This window comes from Rhodnius prolixus, unplaced genomic scaffold (assembly GCF_049639745.1).
Source record: "Rhodnius prolixus isolate KJV_2025 unplaced genomic scaffold, Rpr scaffold_1, whole genome shotgun sequence".
Lineage (NCBI taxonomy): Eukaryota > Metazoa > Arthropoda > Insecta > Hemiptera > Reduviidae > Rhodnius > Rhodnius prolixus.
The window spans coordinates 11975915-11999648 of record NW_027411581.1 but is presented as its reverse complement, the minus strand read 5'-3'; the positions used below and the strand labels follow the sequence as shown (position 1 = coordinate 11999648).

General features: G+C 31.0%; 1 long non-coding RNA gene across 5 annotated transcripts; it reads left to right on the top strand.

Moving 5' to 3' along the window:
* Positions 1 to 1465: 1465 nt before the first annotated feature.
* On the top strand, positions 1466 to 13503 carry LOC141454618 (uncharacterized). Of its 5 annotated transcripts, none has more exons than XR_012458839.1 (4): positions 1466 to 1729; positions 7034 to 7157; positions 10024 to 10588; positions 11884 to 13503. It is a non-coding gene; the product is annotated as an uncharacterized lncRNA (long non-coding RNA). The 5 variants fall into 5 exon arrangements; XR_012458843.1 differs by having other exon boundaries at positions 10024 to 10592; XR_012458845.1 differs by lacking the exon at positions 11884 to 13503 and having other exon boundaries at positions 10024 to 10265; positions 10355 to 11127.
* Positions 13504 to 23734: the final 10231 nt, after the last annotated feature.

Below are 23734 nucleotides of genomic sequence, written 5' to 3'. Positions count from 1 at the left end.
TCCAACTCTTTGGATTGATTTATTTTTTTCTGGAGGTATGAATTTTGTTGTGAGAAAAAACTAAACCAGAGAAAGAGAAAGTGGGCAAGTAGTAAAAGAGTTGAATTTACCGCTGAAAAAGTAACTGGTTACTGAAAGTAACTGGTTAATCATAAGATGTCCGTAAGTTAAAGAAAAACTTACTGCCCTAGTGAACACAATTAACCTTTTCAAGTAACACACCCACTGGAATTGCAGTTTATAGAACGTAAAACATCAAATAGATTATTTTACAGCCTTGTGGTCGAGCACATTCATACAGTAGATTCATTCATGGGGTGTGTCCGCGATGAAATGAAGTTTATTATGTTCAAATGTTTTTAGGTCCAGTTAGAAAAACGTACTCTTTAATGAGCTTTAGCTATTTTCTCTTTAAGTCGTTTTCGTCTCCAAGTGTTTTGAGGTCTTACAAACGATTGCAACACAGTAAACAGGACCAGAGGCGAGCTGATGTATTTAAATGGTTATTCTTTTACTAAAGATTAAAATTGTACTCTCTCTGTAATCTGAGAGTCAAAGAAACTGTGTTCCATTTTATAGCAATCTGCCCTAGACTGATTGAGATACGTCAAGTATTTTTAAAAAGCGTAATATAAATTTTGATGAATTTATTGAATATTTGGATGGGAAGAATTGGGTAATTCTGATCAAATTTTGCAAAGAAGCTTGACAATATAGATTTCTTTTAATACCTGAATTTAACTATTAATTTCTAAATTTTCAATTAATATTATTATATTTAAAATATTTAATTTTGGTTAAAGTATAAGCCTCATGGTTTTATTTGGTTTTCATTTATTTATTTGATTTAAGGGTGTCAAACAGGTCCTTCTTCTGTCGCAGACTGCTGTAGGGCCTTAAATAGACTACGTCTATATTCTATGAAAGTTTAGACCGTATATGTTTCTTTTTATATGAATGAAGAAATATTCCTTTAATGATGCCCGTTTCACTTTTTAAATCAAATAGCAAATAGCAATAACGGTGAACCAAGCAAACAGCAGGTTTCACAATTACTTCACTATTAGTTTTAAAAATGTAGTAAAGACGTTTGTTGCAGCTGTGATATAATATTTCCTCTACAGTGAATTTTAAATAAATTGCTTGTATTCGACTAATCCAGTACCATCTACTGAAAGTTCTAACAATAAACTTATCCAACAAAATTTGAGGACTGCAACAATTTTGTCTTCTAAGTTACTCAATTAGATTTTAAACTCTATTAAAATCAGTTAAAAATCGCTCACATACTTCCTAGGTAAATGAATTTACTTGAAGGCAGATGTTCGTGTCTTAAAACTCTGAAAAAAAAAACTTACAAGCGGAAGCAAATGACTAAGAGCAATACAGTGTTTTCAGAAAGTAATTTGTGTTTCCGTTGGCAATTTTAAATCAAACTTGCCACTAGTTTCCTAGTTATGTAACCAGCTGGAAACCAACGAGATGTGAGACGGATTCACTTGAAATACAGAAATGATTAATATCTTCCTATTTGTGTAGTTCCGTTTATGCTTTGGAAAATTTTAACTTGATTAATGTACTGTTTTACTCAGTAGTTTTTCAACTTGCAGTTGTGGTTTTTCTTTTGATTGTATGTAGGTAATGCTTTGTAATTTGAAGGATTCACCAAACACCAAACTTGCTTAAAGAGTACTGATTTTGCTCTCGAATATTTGAAAACGCATTAAAAGTAAGATATTATTTTTAATAAATATTTTATTAAATATCTCTTGACATTGACAAACAATTTTTTCGAAACTCGTGTGAGTTTTTTCTTTGATGAGTCTATAATCGAAAAAAGAAAATAACTAAAATATTAAAATTTCAACAGTGTTCCATTTCCAGCTTTTCTTTTCATTTGCACAGTAGTCTCTAGTCTCTTTTTACGTCAGAATATGGAACATTGTCAGCTATTGTTTGAATCCCACATTCATGTTTGAACTTTCAGTACAATAGCAACCTCTCTGATAACAGAATTTTGTTCTATACATTGTTCTGTTATACACCAGCCTTTTTATTTTACTCATCACCGTTAAAATGTGCCAACGTTGTTCTAATACTAATTTTTCATCAAATAAAGATGTTTTTAAATCAAAGTGTTGGAATTTGAATATTTCAGTAGTAAAACAGTTTTGAAAAGGATCTGATTGATTAATTCAATACTCGAAAATAGCAGCTGCTGTCACTTTTATTTTGTTATCATTTTTTAACTATTTTCGTTTTCTTTTCTTGTTTTTTATTTATATCTCTGGCTTCACTTGGTTAAATTCCTACATTAGATAGGTAGTAAGAAATGGTTTCGGAAGAATGTTTCTGCGTTTGGAAAAAATAATAATCGTAGATCACTCCAACTTTATATCGGCTCATGCTATTCCTCGATTAGATTAGGTTGAAAGATGGAATGAATCCTGTTTCCAACTCAGGGCATCCAAATAGCGGTTTACCAGTTTTGTGAGTGAACAAAGTAAAGAACAGGTTTTTTCTACCAGCTACTTTTATTATGTTATCGTTTTTGTTCTCAAAGAGCACAATATTTGTGATTGCAACTCAATCAAACAGGATGTGTGAGGCAGTTTCCTTCCTCTCAGGAATATATTACATTTTAGGAATAGGATTTATGTAACTGGGGCCAATTACCACAACTCAGTAAGGGGGATACTGAAGAAACCGTGCCAGTCACCAAACGTTCTTAGTAAAAGGTTCTCCTTAGTTCTGTTATTACCAAGCTTTTCGTCTCTTACCACCATGTTTATTGTCTAGGGCTGTTTTTCAGCAGTACGCGATCTCTAAAGCTATTGCTATGGAGATATTCGCTCCATGCTCTTAGAACAACAGACTCTAGAACAATAAAAGATCTGGCAGCCCCTTTCCTAGCAAATAAGCGCAGAAAGTGATGGCAGCATGACCTGACATCATTAATGCACCGTGAAGGCCGTATCACGAAGAATGTCTGCTCTTTTAGAAGGGTATATGGTGGTTATGAAAGATGGCAATGCTTTTATGCAGCATGGCTGTCTGAGAAGATGTAAAAGTCCCTTCTCTCTGGTTTTCGTCTGTGAGTACAGATTAGATAGATCTGTTAGATTAATAATCTAGAGTTCTTTCAATGTACTACACGTCACTGGGAGCTCTAGTAGTACTTTTGGAGACCCTTATAATTAGCAGAACCGATCTCCGCACTCTAGCAAGAACTTCCTTGGCGTTCTGTGGTTGATTTTTTGGCCATATTACCTCTTCGCAGACCCCGTACGGTTTTCCCACAGGTTCTTGTAATCACAAAAGAGCTTCTATTGTTTTTTTGCAACAGTTAGCCTACTAAGTTTTGCACTATGTACTTATTTGGCCACATTTGATTCACTTAAGTTTTTGTCGAAAATGTTTAATCGCTAATATGTTTCTCGAATTGAGAATGATGTCTTCCCGATATCGAATAACGGTAGATTCTACATCTACAGACTGTTGAATCAAAATGGTTCAAAGTTTTATTTGAATCGTTTTTCTTCAGTACTTAATTATACAGGTTGTAGATGGAGGTGAGGTCGAAACTTCGGGAGGTGATTCAGCATCTCAAATGCAATATAAAATATTCTATTCACTTTGTCCCAATTCTCAACAGTGTCCAAGCATTTTTAACTTTTCAGCCGATATTTGCTTTTTCCACCATAAAAACGGCCTCAACTTTACTATTCTTTATCCTACAACAAATCTGCTTATTCCAAACAAAGAGCATTAAATTTCCTTTAAATCAGCTTATCCCAGAGCCTCAAAACGTTTCTTGTAAACAATGAAATTGTTTACTTTAATGTGTAAAAAATTCGTACTAGATGATTTTTGTTAAAAAAATTTTTAACTGCATTAACGCGAAATAGATGGAAAAGTTAAAAATGGAAATATCTTAGACACTATTGAGAATCGGGCCAGAGTGAATAGAATTGTTGCATTTGAGCTGCTGAATCACCTCCCGAAGTTTCGACCTCTTCTCCGTGTACACCCTATATAGTAGTTCACCTAGAGGTTACTCTTTAATGCAGCGTAGAAGTGATTTTTTTATTTGTTCTGAAAGTTCCTTAGGCTCTTAAAATTTAATTAATTTGTCTTTATATCAATGACAGATGAATGAATGCATGCTGTATAAGAAATAGAAGTATGTACTACTTCCTTATTAGAAGTTCAATAATAAATGATTTTTTTCTAATAAGGAAGACAGTTTCTAATAACTGTTCATAATGCAAACAGTAGACTTACAAAAGCAAAACTAAGTTGAATACACAGCGATAAAAGCAAAGGATAAATTGGGGAATTACAAAAAAAAATTAGTTATGGCTTTTAGGTGAATCTAATTAGAAATCTTGTCAAATAGAGCTAATGTCCTTGATTAATTAAAACACTCCATTCAAATAATGATGTATAAATATATTGCGAATGAAAAAATAAGGATTCATTGAATTTTAATACTTTCACTTTTAAAAAAAAAGTAGTAAAATAAAATTTTTTCTGGAATGTGTTGTTCACATGCACATTATGTGGGATACAACAGGTCAGGAGGTTAATGACATTTTATAGGAAACAATGTACAATAATATGTGCTTTATGAGATTGTCCTCGGAATTTCTAGACAATAAAGATTAGAGAATATAGGTAATATATGTAGATTGTAATTTTCATTTTATTTTTTTACTTATTTATTTTTTTTTTTTGACATTTTGTCAAAGATACTTTCAGATGGCTGGTTTACATAAGTGGCTGGATGTATTATGTCATAGTCTGGATTTGGTAAAAAAAATTATAGGAGCCTGGTTAAAAAGGCAATAACAAAAAGTTATTTTAGTGCCCTATGTATGCAACACCAACAGTACAGTTAGCCCTCGAATTGGTTATCCTCGTGAAAGTGGTAAAGACCGGAACTCCGGACAAAGTAGACCAACAACTTTGCAAAAGGTTGAATGTTTATTTTAAATTCATTTAAGAAAAATAAATAAAACTCTTTAAAAATATACAGGCCACTCTGAAAAATACCTTCTTTTTTTGCATTTCGAGGTGCTTAATCGGTGGTAGAGGCACATTGAATTTTGCTTGTATTTTTAAAAGTTATCATTTTAAGTACAAAATGGCTAGTGGTGAAAAACTGAGTAAATTATGATAAAACATTATTTATTAGTGAGATAAAAGAATGATTCCTGTACAATTGGTCGGTTGAGAAAGTCACATTAATGAGAGATGTTTGTTCTGTCGGCTTGGAATCTAAATGCATGTTAATAATAATGATCATAATAATAATAACAAGAATAATAATAAGAAAAAGAATAACAAGAATAATAATAAGAAAAAGAATAACAAGAATAATAATAAGAAAAAGAATAACAAGAATAATAATAAGAAAAAGAATAACAAGAATAATAATAAGAAAAAGAATAACAAGAATAATAATAAATTGTTAGTATATTTCAATATTCAGTACGACATAGGTTTAAAAGAAAATACATGCTGCTATAAAACTCAATTACATAAAATAACTAGTGTTGTTGTGGAATTGAAAGAAAAATAACTTCTAAAAGCTCAAGTCTCAACTTCAGACCCGACCTTCATTACAACATTATTCCAACTTCACTTAAATGAAAAGTTGCAATTTTAATTTATGAGTGGTGATCGCTGCAATATAAAAAATTTTCTGGAACTTTATAGGAAACTTTTTTTATAGTAAATGTTTTTCTATTTTATACTAACTTATTATTTTTTTAATTGTTTCATATTCAATATTTTATCTTTTTACTGTTACTTGAGCTCCCCTATTTAACTGTAATTAACAATTAGTACTATAGTTTCTGCATATTCACTTCGCATAATTGGGAATAATGATCGTGTAAACCAATAAATAACTTTTTAAAAACCACTATTCGTACTCAGGGGGAAACGGATATTTCCAGTAAAACTAAAATGGAAAAGCCATCGGAAAAGCAACCGGATTAATTTTAATTTTTATACTAACTAAAATTATTGAAATATAAAAAATTATTATTTTAACCCAACATTCGGGTTTGTTAGTTTATGTTAGTTAGACTTTTTAGTAAGATTTTACTTTTTGGTAGGAACGAACCCCCTTTAACTAATCTAAATTTTCCATTTATGGTTTTTTGTTTCCAATAATAATCTAAAAAAGTTCTATCACGTAACTATGAGATTTAGTTTTTCTTTACTTTAAACTTTTATGTCTCAGTTGATTTTCCTTTGTATATTCCCACCGCTCATTAACGGCTCAGTCAAAACCTGTTATTATAGAAATACGAGTATGTTAATAAATTAATAATATTATCTAAATAAAGAATTTTACGTCCAGTAAACCTAAATCAGTTAACTTTAGAAAAATCTGTTTATATAACACATTTAATATCAAAATATGTACTTATCCTTAATTAGTTATTAAAAATCTAAAATGTAGATGTAGGAACTTTTAACAGGATGTTCATAATAGAATTTCCAAGTATTGTTACTATCTTTAACCAAATCAAGGATATGGACCCTGAGTTTCTAAAGTAATTAATGATTGTAGAATTTTTAATAGACTGAAGTACGTTACCGGATGTGAAAAATTAAGAAAAGTTTTTCCTGTTTGCAGCACTTTATTACAAATTTAAGTCATTTTATTATTTATAAGATGTTAAATATGGTAAGCTTTAGAAATCATAATAATGATTTATCTGTTTTATAAGTTCAAATTTTGTTGCTTGAATTGAAATATCTTTTATTAAAATTCATAAATTACCAAAAATATTCCCATTAAATAATAGAATATTATAAGTATTAAAAGTAAAATTTCAATCATTTCACCAATAGCTAAATTCAAATTTCGTTATATTTTGAAAAGTTCTGTTTTAAAACACTTCAAACAAGCTCTGTAATCGAAAATTAGAATTTTGAACTTCTCCCTCCCCAGCTCACAGCCCAAACTAAACTCTTGTGTTTCATGTCAATTTTTTACATGCTAAAAGTTTTCCAGGTACCGATAAGGTGTAAACTTGATATTTTGAGGTGGCTGATAGTGTCAGAGCTGTTGGAACTTCTGGACCACAGATAAGATTGTCTAGTTGTAGAAAAAGAAGTTTGAGTATTAGCCTTAATAGGTGAGTGAATAAATCATTTTTTAATGGAAAGATAAACATTAGACTTCTATTACTCTCTAGTAATAGTAATCAAACTATCTTGAGAGTACAATTGTCTTAAAATCTTTTTATTTATTTGTTTCTCTTTTTCTTTTGTTTTATATTTGTTCTTGATTCTTCAAACTTACATTTAAGTTCAGCTGCTAGTATCAATGTAGCCCTAAGCATTTATAAGGTGTAAGGTGCTTCATGTAATCTATTTTAAAACTCTCGTGGGTAGTGTGAAAATACAAAACTTCATGGTGCATCGAAAATCATCCACGTAGATAGTGTTTAATTTAGGTTATTCTCTAGCCTTAAAATTATATAAATCAAAGATACAATTAGACACCAAACTGAGTCATTATTATGTGACAAAACTTGAGAAAATAAAAACCAATCTCTGAAGATTGGATGAAACTCCTAGCTCAATCAAAATTAAATAGCACAAGTAGCAAAAATCAAGGAAATTTCCACAAAGTGATCCTCTTTATTTAGCAAAGCGACTAGTATGACATTATTATCGCATTGTTTTTCCAATAGTAACTTTCTATTCTGTAGTTAAAAGTAAATGATATGTTGGTATTTTATTTACTTATTTATTTTAATGGCTTATTCTTCCTCACTAGAAGCTACTACTTTGTAAAACTCCTAAAAATATTGACTATCTTTTGTAAACTTCACTAAATTTTCTTCTTCTTTTTTATTTTTTGAATTTCCAAAAAAGAAAGCTGCGAATGTTCGACAGTTTTATTCATTATTATTCTGATTTTTCTAACTCTCTGATGTTACCTTGCTAGCACAATCAAGCTAATGATTGAATCACATTACTATATTATATTAAATAGTAGAAAAAAAAAGATATTCTTGTTTTTCAGAACTGTCTGGTAATTAGTAATTTCAGATACATAGTAATTGGAGCATAAGATTTATTATACCAGAAATAAACCAGCATTGTTTTGTAACTTATTTATGTTTAATCGATAACATTATAATATTGCTTATACAAACATCCTTCAGCATTCTGCCCACTGGAAATGGAATTAATAACCAGCCCTCTCTGCCCATTGTTTTTTTTTTCGTTGTCATAAACAGTAATCTCATCTAGGAATACTCATTTAGCCCAGGCAGGCCGTGACATTTCACAAGGCCTAGATGACATTTCCAGCAACATGAAATTTCAGTCTGAACTGAAGATGTATTAGATAATTAATCAGCTTTACTTTAATTTCTATTACAAAATCTTTTTTTCAAAAAGTTGTGTGAGAAACTGATGGAAAAGGTAGAAATAATTCAGCCACTAATATTTTTACTCTGCGGTAAACATTTTCTTATATAATTGATAGTGGGCAAAACAGTAGAATCACTATGAATTTTAGTCAAATTGGATTTAGTGAAGTGGTTATTAGCTGTAAAAGTGTGGGAAGTCTCCATTTCGAGACTGCGATATAAAGATTAGACCCAGGTTGGGTACATTCTCTTTACCAAAAGAGCTGCCACAATGTGTGCACATCCTTTAAAATAAAAATTAGTCCAAGGTTTTCGCGATCATCTTTTTTGCGTATCATCTTCTCCGGTCTAAAAGAGTCAAAAACTGGTTGTCACAAACTAATCTTTGAATCGCAAGCAGGCAAGTATGGCAGATAATTCTCACCTCCCCTGTTAAAGTCTGCATAGGATTTTTTTTCATGGTCGTTCTACACTGACTTATTTCGGAAGTACAGATATTTTTTTTAAAAAAATCTGGAACACCCATTCGATTCCCTCTTATTGAAGTTAATGTAATTAGATATTCTTAAAACTTCAATTTGTACGAAAAACTAGTTGATTTCAATTTAATAAATTTTCACTTAAAAAAAACAGACTCAAAACTGTTTAAACATTCGAAAACGAAAAATTGAAACAATTGCTACGTCTAGTTCCTCTTACTTAGTTTAAATAGAGAAAGTTAAATTTAAAAGAAGTATTATTAAATTCATCAAGTCCTTGATTTGTTAATTTATTTTGCGAACCTTAAATTAAGCAATGAAGTTGTTCTTTTTAACGTTGGTTTTATGCTGCAAATATCATTTTGTCAGCATTAATCTAGATCTTAATATTAGACTACTGACCGACAGAAGTGATTTATTTACAACAAATTCGTTTCCTCTTTGAAACTAATAATTTCACACTTTATAAGTCACGAATGTCTGTTAAAAATATCTATCTTCCTTATCATTCTAAGTACAGTAAGTAGTGCCCATACTGCTATTAATCTAATCCATTACTACCATTAATTTGTAACGAGAATTTGAATAAAAGTTTATTTTTAAACAAGTAAATTTATATTAGTGAAAAATCTGGGACAATTTTTGGTACGATGAGTCAACTACGGCAGAGATAATAAGAAAAGCAAAATAATTAAGTGGCAATTACTTTTAATTAGACGTTTGATTAATAATCACCCTGCTACTGTAATTATTTGATTTATGAAGCTAATTTATCACTTTCACCGTTTATATTAGTCTTCTTATGTAACAATCAGTTATAGAAATTGTAATATGTTGGTTACTCGCTTTTGAGATCACCTAAATCCGAAAAAGTGTATTTTCTTTTTTTACAAATAGGAGTGTGAATTTGTGTATCCACCATAAATCAAATAACAAAAAAAATTAATTTTTTTAATAAAGATTTTTTTTTTTAATCTCTCCTCCAAACTATTCACCTAAAGAATGCACCTGTACCAAATAAGTTTCCATGGCAGCAAACTGAAGTAGAAGCTTCTTCTGGAATCGATTTCAGTTCATACTGTGATTTGTTATTTACGGATTGATTGTTTCAATGTTTCAACATGGTTTTCCTTTCATAGATGTTACGAGTTTTTGGAAAATAAAAAATGCCACAAGAGAACTACAGCGAAAGAATCCTTGGGTCATACATGTCGGCACTATTGCTTTGGCCGGATCGTGAGTAGAAGGGTATCATTTATGCCCACCAACCTAGTCAGGGAAATCTTCCACATATCATGGCTGTTTGTGAAGTAGACTTCTTGCTGTCATAGTATGTGCTGAAGAATACAACATCTCAAATGATAGTCGTCACGGAATCTCAGTGAAATGATTTATATATAGTTGCTTTATCAAAGTAAGACTTATTTCGCGTTGTCAATTTGCAATTTTATTTTATTATTTTTTTTGCAGATTTTTTAGATGTGCGAATCCCTCGCTCCATTGATTTGGCCACTCTTTCAAAACACTTAGAAGAGCTAAAAAGTTTGAAACAGTTGAAGAAATGCAAAAAAAAAAAATGCAGAAGGAACTGAAAGCGATTCCTGAAAAGCCTTCTCTAGCAATGAAACTGTTTCTAGCAATGAAATAACGTTGAGACAAGTATAGTCGTTTAGGTAGAGTTTAGTTTGAAATGGATAAAGACCTGTAAGTAAGTCCTAAAATTATTTTAAAGTTCAGAATTTTATGAACATTCGTTGTATAATATAATAACTTCTGTTATTCTAGTAGACTTAAAAATATCGTTAATGTAGCTCTTCAAGTTGTTGAAAGGTTCTATATAATTAACTAATACAAATGGGCGCAATTCAGTGAAAGTGCATTCACTCTTTATACAAAATAATACTTTGCCTAAAGTATCAACAAGAAGGTCTAAGTAAATCAGTAAACGAAGATAAATTGCACTTCAATTTATTAAACTCTATTACCAATTGCCTATAATTATGCCATTATATCATTATGTCAAGATGCAGTTTTTATTATGTTTCATGAAGTGAATCACAAACCTAACTTCACTTATAAATGAATATGTACCTACTTTCCATTAGTTTAGGCATTTTCTCATGTAGGACAAAAGCCTTGTGCTGTATAAATGTTTTTTATTTCATAATAAAATTATTTATTTATTTAGCAATCCGGATTTACTGTCAATTAAATACTATTAAATAAAAAATATTTGAAGATTCTCTGGAATGTTATCTGTCTAGTTAATAATTTTATCATGGAAGAATTAAATTATCTATAATTTAAAAAATCCTGACTGCGCCATCACATGATTTGTTTAATTCTCTGCCAGCTACTTGGCGAGATGAGAGCCACGGTCTTTGGTTAAATGAATAGTGGTAATGATAAAAGGCGAAATTAAAATACAAACCGCTCTTTCAATGTTTGTTCAGTAAGTTTGAGGTAATTCGCAACACACTTTTAAATAACATAATCAACTAGAAAATATTTTAAAAAGTAAGACAAAAAAAAAAATACATACTAGAAGTTATGAACGTATATTCTCTGGTTAAACAATGATTGCAGGCGTCGTTTCTAGCAATTAATTTTGTTTTTGATCTTTCAAAAGATTTCTTTGTGAATTTCGTTGGAATGTGTAAATTGGAATAGCGTACAGCCATAAAATTCTTAGTATTTGGCAGTTAATCGTCAAGAGAAATTCATCCAAAGTAGCGAAGATTCATTTAAAAGTATCTCCGGCCAATGAATTTAAGGAGAAGTTTGTCTTCCGCTGCTATTGGAATGTACTGGAAAAAAGACAAGAAAAGTGTATCATCTGAAGCTTTCCTGTTGGAGTCTTGACGCATTATTAAACTCCTTCTTTAAGTGTCATTCCTGTAAAATTATTTAATTTTTAAACGTAAACTAACTGTGAAAATGTGGCCAGGTCTGATGTGAGAATATATCGCTGAATTGTTTTTTTTTTTTTTTTTTTTTAGTACTGAACCGTTTTGGATTTTTAACCATCATCATCAATTGATTAATCAATTTGGTTTCGAGAATTAGACTTCAGCAAAGTTTATGTCATTCATTTCACTTGAGTCACTTAGATGTTGAGGCTAGGACGACACCTTGTGAGACTGTTAGATATATTCATTACTTTACTCCAATATCTTCTCAACAAATGACTAAATGATTTAGTTTTCACACACATCATGAAGAGGTGCCAAAGTGCATTGTAAGATTGGTGCACTCACAAAATTAACATTAAATTTGAAATGTTCTGTGAATATATTTTATATTTTAAAAAAATTCTCTTTTAAAATGAAAGCCATAATTTAAATTATTGCTTTAAATGAACTAAGTTTATTTCTGTTGTATTCTACAAAACTAATTAACACCTAAAAATTCAAAATATTCCTACACAATCTTTTTTAATATTTTGTGTAAAATATCATTATCACAACCTTTAAATTCCATCAATGTGCAAATAAGAAATATTAAACTATTTGATTAGATTATATTTTATTTATGTTTTTTCTAAATCTTGAAACTTCACTCAAGGACAGCTTATAATTTATTAAGACAGGAACTTGTGACTATACATTAATAAATTTTCAATGAAGTAAACAAATAAAATTACAGATTATATGTTTTTATATAAACATTTTTTAATTTATTGCGTTGCTAATTAAGGTCTTATATGAGAATTTCATCTCTATAATATTCTTTTTTGAGTTCATTGGCTTTTTGTCCTTATCACCCTATCTAGAGAGAATGTTCGCTTATTCAGTAGAAATGATCTGCATCTTCCAATAAATGTGTGCGTAAGAGTATAGAATAAATAAAATAATAATAAATTAATAGAGTAAAGAATAAATTAGGTCAGTTAAATAAAAAAATTTGGTTGATTTTATCAAAAATAATTTTTGACTTAGATATTTAACGGGGATATTATGGGACTCTCACCTATTAAACCATTAGTCCTGCTTTTTCTCAAGCAGGAATCCATTGTTCATCTGGGTAATGCCTTGTAATATGCTCTTTTGGCTCCTTCCCATTTGATCCTACCTTTACATAACCAGGACGTTTGATTTAAGCTCTACTCTGCAACGTAGGGCTACCTCGTTAATGATCGCCACTCTATTCTAGCATTCTCTGCGAGAAAGCAAAATGCCGACAATACTTTTTGAGCTTCACTCTTTCCCTGTTCCAGTATTTGACTCTCAGCTGGCCCCTGCCGCACCCAAAGAACAATGGAGGGCTATGCCGCAACGTGCATGACCTTCCCTTATCAGCATGATGCTTCGTAAGGAGCTAACTTCTTTAAAGACCTGTTACTGTACAATGTAAGTGAAAAATAATCTCCCATTTTCTTCAGTTGAGGCTTAACTCCAGCTACCAAGTTTGGGGTCGTTGAGATGGAAACTCACACTTGACTTTTAACATTTTTCCAATAAATAAAGAGCACGCGCCACACGCTGGACTCGAACTTTATATCTTCCACTAAGTAGTACGAACTTAGACCATTAGACTAAAACTACCACCACTGATAGTGTAATATATTATTAATTTCAAGTAGAGAAAGTAAAATTTCAGTTTTCACAAATGTTTCCATTTAATGCAATTTGAAGAAATAGAATTTAGTTTCTCTTTTAACATTTTCACTTATTCTTCACTTTCATAAATTTCACCAGTTTTGTTGTAAAAGTAAAATATACTTTTACTTAACCTTGCTATAATTTAAATATTTACTCAAAATAATATATGTTTTAATTGCATTATTGTCTGGCTTTCCAACAATTCCCTCTAAATTAATTTAAAAAAATAATAATAAAATAAAAAATAAATTCTAGATTTGAGTACATTTAATGAAAAATCTCTGGATAATGAAGGTGACTCTGGAAAGGTAATTTTGATTGATCAATTTTTTAAGGAAAAAGAAAGAAAATATTACGTACTTCTCAAATGTTCCGACTTTCCCCCAAAAATGATATGTTTCTGGGTCCCTAGAATAAATTCTGGATCTCTGAAAATGACAATATGTTTTTAGCGATGGTTTGTGTTTGTGTAAATGAAAAAATTCTCGCTCTCTCTCCCTCAAAAAAAAAAAAAAACAAACAAACAAAGATAGATAGATAGATTTGAACCAAAAGTATGAATAAGATTTTTATCGAAAAGGCTGTATCAACTTTTGATCTATGCCAAAAAAAGTTATATTAAATGGGTTCTGGACTCTGAAGTATCTTTGTTGAGGTTGTGTAGTAGAAAGTGTTCTTCTTGTGTATTTTTTAACTTCGAAATGATCAAAGACCTTTTTTTCTCTTTCTCTCTCTCTCTTAGAGAGAAAATCGATGGTAAAAATGAAATAATTGATCAAATATCCCTTAAAAGTCAAAGAGAACTTGGTAATTCTCGTTTATATTTAAATTAAGTATGTACTTTCCTTAACAAAAAACTGATACAAATTGAATAATTTATTTTTTTTAGTTTATTATCGACCAGATATGGAGCAAGGTTCTCTCCTCAAACTTCCTCAATGTTTACTGAGAGGGCATTGTACAGCATCACTATCCATTTTCAGGTCAAGGTGAAGTGAAGAAGTCCTTTCACATAATGTTAATATAAGTTGTCTATTTAATTACTTAGGTTTTTAACGTGTCAAAATCATAAGTGACGTCCATCTCAAAGCACTGCCGGTTGTTACTCTGCTTATGACAACAAAACGAGTCTGACCATTGTGAATAGCAAAATTTATAGTTAACCTTGGTTTCTAAAGATAGGGTCCAGATTTACGGTCCTTGTCAAAATTAAACATCAATATAATCTCATTACCTACTATTTTGTTAATTTTTAATAGTTTATTAATTTTCGTTTTTTGCTTTGAAATCTGCACTCCATGCTCTCTGAGCATTACATATATAATCTGCGGAGGAGAAAGGACATCCACTTCTTCAAACTCTTGGCGTCCTCGTACCTAACAACTTCACAACTATTAACATTAATTACTCAACATTCTAATTCACTCACTGATCAGTAAAAGTTGAGGTTATTTGATGTACTTGGGTTTGTTGAGTTAATCTCTTTGATTAACCATTTCTCTACCCTTTATTATCCCTTACTTTCCTTAATTTACGCTTCATTCGTACAATTAATTTTTTTAAAGTAGTAAACCTTCAATTTTTTTTTTTACGATCAGTGTGACTCTGAGTTTGGCTCTATGTAAGAATCTGTTTTCATATTTAATATTTGATATCAAACGTGAGAAAGTTCTTGTAATAGATGTTTTTAGGTCAACCTTTTCTGCTCAGATGTAAAGATATATGATTTTGAATTGTATTTAAAGAGTTGCCTTGATTGGTGAATAGTTCTGTTATTAAAAGGTAAATTATACATTTGCTATTAGTGCTGAATGATATTTATTCTAGTTTAACTAGAACAATCAGAGACAAGGACAATGTTGTGTTTTGTTACTCTTACATACAATCACAATCATTAATTAACTGAGAAAATTCGTAAAAGAGTACCCTGATTAAATATACGTAAATGTTCCAAAATAGAAAAATACCAAAAAATAACGGAAAATAGTAATCGATATAAAAATTTCATTTTTAGAGTGATAAATAGAAATATGTGGTAGCCTAAAGCAGAGTGACTGATTGCCACCTTGTTCAACCTACCACAGTGAAAAGCGATAAAACCAAATAGGATGACTCAACATTTGGCGTGTGCCGACTTCGTTCTCACAGCGCGCACCTCCTTATCCGTTCTATCCGGCGTTATTGAGGAGTTTGCAACGACAGCAGTATGTACTATCCTCAGAATTATCGCTAACAAGTCAGAAGTAAAAGAAGCTTCAAGAACTGAGGGAATGAGCGAGAAAGTTTTGCAAATAAATGGACCTAATTTCTGATGCTGTAAAAGTTACAAATACCTGAGAGCTTTAATACTAGATGAGAATCTCTAGAAGCCGAATTAAAGCTAGAATAGTAGCAGCTGACCATTTAGTAATAGTAAATAGATAGTTATAAAGTGCAATAGTTTTTACCACTTTGAAATGCAGCTCTACTTCAGTTAGAATCTACAATGACCAATTAAACAAACCAATGTAACTTTATTAAAGGGTATATTTATTTAAGTAGCAAGGGAGGAAAAATGGGCATGGGTACCGGAAAAACGTTTGCAGTTGAAGAAGTAATTATTAGAGTCAGGAAGACTTTAAATACATGATTTTGAAGGTTACAAGCATGTAGCGAATGGGACTTGGAGGTCAATTACTCAAACACAGAATATTTATCTGCAGTTGATCATGATCATATTGTAGACTATTTACTCAAGTACGTGAGTCAATTAGTTTAAAAAAAGTACTCCAAGAAAAAATTGATGAAGAGCAATGTATGAGAACCATTACTTTTATTTATTTGGTTTGAGTGTAAAAAAAAAAAAATGTTAAGGTGAAGGAATGCCGAGATCCGGAACTAATTCTGAAAAATGCAGGATTTGCTACGAGAAGCACTTAGATTAAAGTGCTAGTGGGAAGATAATGTGGCTCGAATTGGCTATAAAAGTCGGCAAAGACTAGTTCTGACCTTTTCTGAGGATCAGAATAGAAGAAGAGGCCGAAGGGTAGTGAAATGAAAGATGAAATGGCAGTCAGTGTAGGTTTTGGTTCGTAGACATCAGATGATATCAGAATTATGTGGAATAAAGTTATGAAACTTTATTTTGAGTCGTAGTAATTAAAAGAAACCCGCAAGGAGTGTCTATTGCATACAGGCGCTTAGGGAGCAGCGACCCTACAGTACACCATTCACACTGAAGCAGAACAGTACACGCACATATACCCACAAATATACACCACTCTAAGGGCCCAAATAGTACACAACCTCTGGCTAACGTCCTTTTAGGAAGCGATCCTTCTAGGAGAGCTTTAAGTGACCTAAGTGTGGCTGCCCCGCCACTACGCTAAGGGACTGTAGGCCAATCCCTCACATCCCCGAAAAGTTAATGACTAAAAGTGGCCGAAAAGAATCTGATGATTTTTTAGGAAAACCTTTAACACCATTGGTGCGCCAAAAAAAAAAAAAAAAAAAAAAAAAAAAAAAAAAACACCATTGGGTAGATAAGACAATCGAATTAGAGAGAAGAAAGAGAAATTAAAAAATTTATTATTATTAATGTAAAAAAAGCAATGTTTTAGTTATTTCTGTTGTCGGCTATATAGCACAATTTGCTTTGTTTCTTTTTCTATATTTTATTCCATGTCTTATTTAATTAACAGTTCACTTATTTATTTTATATATTTTCTGGTTTCGTTCTGCATGCATTCTGCTGGTTCAATTAGTTTATTTATATTAATTGTTATTGGCTCCCTTCTAAATTTCTGCATATATTTTTAAATATAGTAATTGAAATGTACAGTTCGAATTCGTAAACCTCCAAAAGAAGAGGCTTTTTCTCTGTAAAGAGATATTATCTAAAGTCTGTCATCTAACTAATTTCATCAACGTGATCACTGATTACCAAGTTCTTATTGTTAGTGAGTTGGCAATGTGTATATTTTGATTGTAGGTGCCCAACAACTAATAATCAAAATAATAATTTTTTTGTTTAATTATCAAGGTTAGTTTAGAGTATTGCCACTAGATGCCAGCAGTGAGTAGGTCACATTGGTGGATCTGTAAGTTAATTCATTTATCACACAATGTTATGGCTTAAATTATGTTTTTTAAACATGTTTATATTTAATTGAAATGTAGAATGTTGTAAGCTAGGAATTGTAAGTAAGATAGAATGTATGTTGTTAGCGTTTGTGATGGATAAAATGAAAGATCAGTCTTTTCTTTTTTTAGAGAATCTGTCACTTCATGATAGCGATATCTTGGTTTGTTGGATGAACACTGATGTATTACTGTTATTTTATTTATTTATTTATTATTTTTAATCGTTTATTTAGTTACAATCAACGCATTATTGTGTTGCAAGCATAGAGTACAACATAGAGTGGAGAATTTATCCAGTGGTAACACTTCAAAAATACTTCACTTCCAGTTCGCCTTCAGAGAGGAGGAGACCGCGAGTCCACTAGTGTCTTTTAAGACGTCTAGGAGAGAGGTATTGTATCAGTAGATTGTGATGAGATTGTAACTTAGATGTGAATTTCTGTTGTACTGTATTAAAAAAAGTTTATTTTGAAACATGTCAGATATTAAGTGAAATGAAGATTATAATAATAATACATGATTTAATAACTACCCTTATCGAAAACGGTGAGCCATGGAAAACTGATAAAAAAAAGAATCTTATACTTCTAAAATTCAGATGTCGGGTTAGTGGCTAAAGAAAGAGCAAATTATCGGGAAACTAATTGTTCCACTTTCCGCAATGTAAGTCAGATAGCAAGTGAGAGGCATTCCAAAGATATTTAATGAAATAAACGAATAAAATGAAGCTGTTGAATGATAACTCTTTCTAAAGAAATGAATCACTTCTTAAATGCTGAATCTTTCCAGAAGGCCTGTTATGAAGTCATATATTTCATCGATAAAAAAAAAAAAAAATTCAATCAAGATTTGATATAAACTTTTTGATCAGCTTATCGTAGCTTATTTAAATTGAAATTTTAATTCTATTTTTTGAAAAAATAAGAAAATGAACTTCTATGTTAAGAGATTTTCATTCAGTATAAATGGGTTCGAACTTTCTATTTCAACTTCTATTTTGTTCTCTTCTACTGTTTTCAAGGTTCAGGCACGGAATATTTGAGGCATATTTAATTTTTACGAACTTATTCAGTTATTTTTAGATAAAGGACCGTACATTACAGAAAAATAGCTCTGACGAGGGAATCTTGACTAACCTCTTCTAGAAGTATTATTGATGGAAAATTAAGGGAAAGTGTTCAGTTCCAGCTCTTGTATACTGTTTAGAGGAGATAAGTGTGTTGATTGCTTTGATATGAAGTAATAAAATTATTTGGAAACAAAATGTTAAACAATCAATGACAAGAATAAAATAAAAGTCTGATCAATTCAATGTTCCGGTGCGCAGATAGGGAGGAACAGCGCTATAATGAAATTGAGAAGCTATTTTATTTTATTTTTTTTAATTCCATATAACTTAAATACGAGTACCATCTTAAATTTAATTTGTGTTCTTTCTGACTGTGTAACAGTCAATACTAATATTTACTCTAAGTAGCCTACTCGTATTCCTGCGACGTGATTTACATCACAAGCAGATTTGTCTATAAGTTCCTCAACTTTATTCAAGTCTTGCTATACAACAATTTATATACATATATGTAAATATAAAATTAAAACCTATAATAATAATAATGAGAGCGCGATTATTTTCTTAGAATTTTTTTAAGTAAATTCTAGGATGCTTTTTTCGATAAAAATAAGAATATTTGTAATATCTCCTTAAGTAGAAAATCTCAGTAGTAGAGGGAGTCGTGTTTGGCCTTTGGGCTTTCGAGAACCCGGATCATAGTCTTGGAAGTGAAGTTTTTAGTCCGAATATTAATTATTTACTGTAAAGTGTCAACTATCTTTCACCACATCTTAAATCGCTGTAGGACACTTAATGCATGACGAAAAAACTGGCATTTCTCTGCTTCCTTAAGCTGTGGAGCTACCCACGAATTAATGGAACCTCTTTGTTTTTCAAAATATTTTCAAATAATTCCTATTAATAGTTACAAATTACCTAGAGAAGAAGGCAGAAGACGGCATTGTTCTTGATAATCCTCGCTGTTAGAGAGATCCATTTGAAATTATTTTATTACAAACATTAAACATCTAATTTCCGTTCCAGACTCATTTACAGTTCTCTCTCGGCTGCCTTTAAATACTTTGATAGGTAGGACTGCACAACTAGGATAGATCGTTCCCCCTCTCTAAGGGAATAACATCAACGTGACGCTCTTTAACTTATACTCACACTGCATTATTACGGAAATTTTAGATCCTAAAAACATGTTTGTTTAAGATTTTTGCATCTTGGACGTTTAAAAGAAACTCAAGTTATCTAAGCGTGGAGAAATAAAATAGAAAACTAACAATACGATGTTTTTAAGTGTCTAAAAAAGATCTACGCCATTCCTTCCTACATAAATAAGTTTCTAAACAAAGAGATTCTGCTCATTATGAAGGTAAAGATTTTCTTTCCTCTTTTTCAATTTTGTGACTTCAAAAAACGATCATATTTAATCACTTGCTCTTATGTGTATTATTTTATATTTCCTACTACCTACTTCAAAAAATTTCGCTTTTGTCCTTAGATTTACGAGTATATCTTAATAATATTACTTTTATTTTACTTTTTTGCATTATTATATTTTCTTGCTTACTTCAGTAAACACAATGGCAAGAAAACTCACCAAACTTGAAATTATTTCTAGAAAAAGAACCACCCACTTACACGATGGCTACCCAAATAGTATTTTAACGCACGAATTAGCTTTTTTTTACAAGTTTTAAAGTTATGAAAATTTGCAAAAAAAATTTTATCATTTTAATCTTCTGTCGTTTGTAGTGTCTGATGCCGACTTATAGAGCAGCTTCCAATTAGTGTCCTGACTGCAAGAAGAACATTCTCTTGGATTCCACTTTTATACTTCGATTGTTTTCTTTGACCTTCTTTTACCATCGAATTATTTCAAGAAATAAATTATAACTTTAGCCCTAAAACCTTCAGCTGTTGCTTTCATTTATGTTTCTCTTCATCTTTCACAGTTATATTTTTATGTCTGAGAAGTGAAGTCCAGTTTTTTTTCTCTTTGGAAGATGGTCAGATAGTTTAAAACATTATAAAGGAAGGGAATCTTTCTTTGTAGAAATATTGCTATTTACTGATTAGGAAGTTAAAGGCTGCAATTTATAAACAAAATTAAACAGAGCGAAATGGTAGTGAAAACTAGATTTTATATTTAAAACCGTACAATTTACCATTCTGTTCTGTGGGCGTTATGGTGAAATATTGGTAACGAATAACACCCAAGCTCTATTTGAAAGAGCTTTACAATTGTGTAGTTTATATAGTTTGTTCCCTAAATTGCTTGCATTATGTTTTTAAATTAAACGGCAACTTATGAAGAATTCGTTTGGGGAATAACCTCCAAGGAATCTGACCAGCTATAAGACTACATTCTTGGAAAATGTTAAGTTTTTTCCATTGGCATTTTTCCTGTTAAGATGATGAGACCAAGAAAAACAGACATGCATCTCATTTATAAAACTGTCTGTTCTTCTGAAAACTACTTGCTTTCACTAACCTACAAAATATGAACGCAAATAAAAGCATTTGTGATTATATATATATACATATATATTTTTTTAATTTTTTTTTTGCATTTATTTGTGCTACAATCAGCGCTATAAGTAACAATGATAGAAGTGAATGGTAGATATAAACGAGAGGAGAAGTTACCCCGTGTTAACACTCCAAAACACTAGACTCTTCACTTGAGAGGGTATCACAGGTCTTTTAAGACGTCTTGTCGTGTTATCAGGAAAAGTACAAGAAGAAAGAATTTGAGCCAGAGGATTTATAAGAGATTGCAGGTTAAAATGAAGTTTTCTGAATCGCGTTTTAGCGACTTGTGTGACAGAAGTAATATTAAGGTCAGTGTGTATAGTCAGGTTGAAGACATAAAATGGAGCATTTACTATAGGTCGAAGTATTGTAGATTGAAGAGATTGCTGCGTTTGGTTGAACCCCACAGCCGTATTCCATACGCCCAGATAGGCTTTAAAATAGTAATACTAATCAGTCTTAGATTAAATTAAATGTTCTAAATTTAGTTTTCAAATTGAGATTGTTTGTACATTCATATGTACGGGAAAAAAGCACTATCGTGACATTACTTGTGTGAAAATTATTGGGCCTATTGATCCCTCAACCTAAGACACCATTTTACAGGATTTTTTCCTTATCAAATGAGCTGCTCGCCACAAGACCTTTCTTTGTAATTTAGAATACCATTGTTTTACTGCTGTCTTGCTGGGCTTAAGAAAAATGTAATATTATAGTAACAATATTTATTCAGTGGTTGAATCGAAAAAAAAAAATTACTTCCGGTATACAATAATCAGAGCGGACCCAAGGTGAACCCTCTCTTCCAAAGCAAATGTACAAATATAAAGATTTTGCAATAAATATGCTATAAAAATTTATTTACAATGCACACTTTACTTAAGACGTTCCAGCTCTCGAAAAGAATAAATAGCTTTTCTACATTTATGTAGAAGCTTGACTCTTCGGTTGTGGCCAATCCAAGTAAAGTATGAGCAATTCACCTAAATGTCAAGTTTAGATTAGAATACATGGAAGTTGACCAATCCACTTAGGCCAGTCAGAGGGTCTAATCTACTCTTTTAGCGTTCACAAGTTTTGTAAATAGCCTTTCCTTGTTTTTTTGGAACTCTAATAATGTTTTTTACTACATAAATATAAAAAGAATGTGAAATATTTCCTAAGATACGTTTTATTGTAGCATACTGTTGTCTCGTTGTATGCTCTGCGACACGTTAACTTGATGTGGTCCATGTGGCCTACCACTAGCCGTTGATTAGAGCAGTAACTACCTCAAAAATCTACACTATTACAATATGCCTTTTTGGGAAGAGAGGGTCCCCCTAGCTAGCTTATTTAATCATTAGTTTCGAAATTTGTATTATTGGTAGGTGTAAGAAACAAAAATATTGTCTTGCAGAGTTCAGAAAAAGAACGAGAATAATTTTTTCAAATAAACTGTTACTTAAATGAAACTAAATTTATTCCAGATTCCAATAATTAATTAAAAACTTCAATGAACTCATTAATTGATTATTCATCGTGGACAAGAAACAGTTTCATTGTAATTAATTGTTATTTTTATTGTTAAATTTTGCCTTATCTGCCAGACAATTGCGATTTTTATATATTTTTTTTTATAAATAAAAAGTTGAAGTTAAATTCAAGTGCTTGTGTTCTACTTCGACGCCCCAGTCCCTTCTCAACCTCAACCTCCTCAAAACGACTCATTAATTCCTGGATTTTTGGCTCAAGGCCACACACTTTGTCATCCTATGGCCTTTTCCTCTTCAGTATATTCCAATGATGGTGCCAATAATTAACACTAGACGATATTTCTATTTTATTCAGATACAAAATCAAGAGATGCATTTGCATTAGGAACTTAATTGTTCTTGAAACTTTTACTTGAGCTATAAAAATATTTAAAGAAATATAAGTGTAACTAGAAAACTAAAGAAATCTAATTATCAATTAGAAAGGTATCCAAAAACAATAAAACTGGAATTTCTCTAAACAGTTATGGAATTTAAAGTAGAATTACTAATGCGGGAAACACCGTGTTCCTATGAACTTAACATTCTTGAAATAAAAGATATTGCATCCATTCATTCCTAGTTCTTTCTTAAAATTAATTATAAAAAATAAAAACAAATTTCCTGTTTGCACTGTACATCGTTAGGACCGTTTAAGTTCTCCTCTCATCCATCTACTGATAAAATTTTAATAGATTTATAAAAAAAATAGATTCTGTCATCACACTGGTGTTGGGTGCTTTTGAAAATGTGGCAAAAGCTAATATCATTGACATTTCAGCATTGTGGATTATGCTGTTTGTTCAACAATTGTGTTTTTAATCGATGATTCAATACAGAGAAATTACATTTCATTCCTACAACGGCTCCAAATGAAGTTCTTATTTACAATATCATTTATTGCAAAGAAAGACTGCTGGGTAGACATATCGTATACTTATATTAGTAAAAACCTCGACCACTTTGCTGATGCCCTTACATGCATAAAGTCACAGATGGGGAACAGATTCTCCAAAAA